Source organism: Buteo buteo, chromosome 5 (assembly GCF_964188355.1).
Source record: "Buteo buteo chromosome 5, bButBut1.hap1.1, whole genome shotgun sequence".
In the NCBI taxonomy this organism is placed as follows: Eukaryota; Metazoa; Chordata; class Aves; order Accipitriformes; family Accipitridae; genus Buteo; species Buteo buteo.
The window spans coordinates 23,947,644-23,950,252 of NC_134175.1; positions in this window are offsets into that span (position 1 = coordinate 23,947,644).

Here is a 2,609-nt window from a genome sequence, read left to right on the forward strand (position 1 = left end):
GATTTTATGCCTCTGTCTTTTAACTTGTTTGCTAGTTTTCTAACTACTATCAGGTCTATTTCTAAGATTTATTGTTTTAAATGAATGATCAAAAAAAATTTCTGAATGTGTAAATGTTCTGTTGCAGTTTATTCTCTGAAGAACTCAAAGGTGGTAATATTAAGTTCTCCATAAAATTGATAGAAATATCTCTGCACAATATCCAAGATGCATTGAACAGCTGAGGTGTGTTATTGTGTCTCCTGAGAAAGCCTTTTTTTAATCATCTTTCAAACATTTTGGTTTTGCTGCACTGACTGACGAGATTTAGATGCATGTTTTGAACTAACATGAGTTAGCTTCCAAATTGCGTCTGTGGTGATTGTGGCAACTTTCTTCACTTGATTGGTAGGGGGTGGGGGAAGCCCAGGGCAAAATTACTTCTACAGCTATCTTATCTGATAATGAAGTGGAAAAGGCGAGTGTTTTTTATTAGTAGCAGGAGTCAGCCATTTCCCAATTCTGCCATTCTCTGTAGGGGATACAGATACACTGAAGTAGCATCATATCATCAAGACACTAAAGCTCTTGAAGCTTTATGGTGGAAGAGGAAACAATTTTTATTTGACTGTGCTTATCACTCAGTTTATTAATTAATATGAAAATTTTTTTCTAGGCATAATGGTAAACTATTAGCTAAACAAAATAGCAGTGTCTTTAGCTAGATAACATTTGGTAACTGCAGCCAGTGTAGCTGGTGCTTTTCTGTGGAATACAGCTTATTGACCAGCTCTTGGTATTTAACTGCCTGTTGTCTTACTTATCTGTTAGTGGATATACCAAATCCCTAACAAAACTGCTAATGTGTTTATTAATGCAGTTCTGCCAGGATCAAGAACATGAACTGCATTTTTTTATTTCCTTAGGAAGGTTGCAGTAAGTTGATGTGCTATAATTGAGAGCCTGGTCAAGGAGTATCCTGAAACAGCATATTGGGACTGTGCTACCATATTGCAACCATCTCTTGTCCTAGGTGTTATGTATGGATCCTTCTGTTGCACTGTCTGTAGTCACTGATGTTTTACTAAGCAGAGCTCTGGGTTGCCTGGGAGTACTAAGACCTTTTCAGTTCATCTGCTTTTTGCTAGGCAAGTAAGATGAATTGAAGCTGAAATGTTTGAGCAGGCAGCAAAGGTATTAAAAATTATTCATAATGAGGTAGAAGACTTGGCTATTGTGCCTTTAGTTTTTTATTGTAAATGCATTTTCAAACAGAAATCCTTAAGACATGAGAGTTCAGTTTCCTCTGAATTATTAATGTAATCGCTTCCTCAAAAGTATCAGATAAATTATATATGTGCTGCTCAGAAACTGTGCTATATAATTTACCCTAATCAGAAAATTTGTATGAACATCAGTTGCTTAGTAAGCCTAATCGCTGGGATCGAAATGGAGAGAAGTTATTTTTGCACGGCCACTTTTTTGTCCCTTTTGCTTATTCCTTTGATAACAAGGGAAGGAGATTCACCTCTTTTCTTACATAGCACATTTTACTGGTTTATGATTGCAAGCCAGTGTCCAGTGCAGGCCAGCTTCCATCTCACAAGACAGCCTCTTGGTGCTTAGTCATGAAGCAGCATGTCTTTGCCTCTCCTCCTGCTCTGGTGTTGGGAATGTTGATTTCAGTATCGAATTAACTAGAGCTTCTACTTTACTCTCTTTCAACATTTCTGAAATGCTGCGGGCTTTTTTGTTTTGCTGAATGAAACTTCTTTGGAGGGGAAAAAAAAAAGCACTGAGGGCGCAATGTGTGTGACCCAGAAATACTGGGTGGAGAAAAGGAAGCAAGTTTTAAGCTTTTCAGTCCTGAATAGACTGCACTTACCTGCTACCACCTCTTTTAAGCAGGTAAGGAAGTAAGTACTCTTGAGTTCTGGTTTGAACTGTTAAACTCCTCATCTTCAAAACAATAGGCTGCATATCCCAAAGGGCTGCTGCTGAAACATTGGTAAGTGTATTCAACTCGAGTGCTAAATATGATCAGTGAAAATAAACAGTGGTGATGGACTGCAGTCATTGTAAGCCAGGGTCACTGCATTTCACGTTGCTTATCAGTTCAAGCAGATAAAGACTGGTTTGCTTGCACATGGTTTTCCAGAAAGGTCTGGACATTTCTGAACAATCTTGAACCTTATAATAGTTGGGAAATACTATAACCTCTTTGCACAGAGAGGTGGTTCTTCTCACCCAAGAAGTAGGATAGGCCTTTAAATGACACTTGAGCCTTTTGATCTTTTTACAGTAGCAGTTCAAATCCTGAGGCTCGTACAGCCTCTCTTGTAAGAAATAATCATGCAACAGGGCATTTATGTCGAGCCTGTACTGTTGATTGCTAATCTTTGTGAGGGAGTTGATCCATCCAAAAATGGATCTTTTATTTTGTCTATTGATACAGCAAAACCAAACAAAACCCCCAAAATAATGTTAGATTAGGGATAGATGCTTTGAGTTGCCTGAATGGAGAAGGAACAGCTAGCCAGACTGATGATGACACTTCAAGTAAAACAGTGAGATCTGTGGAACAGAAGAATCTAAAATGTTTTAATATGATCCTTAGAGCATTTTATCAG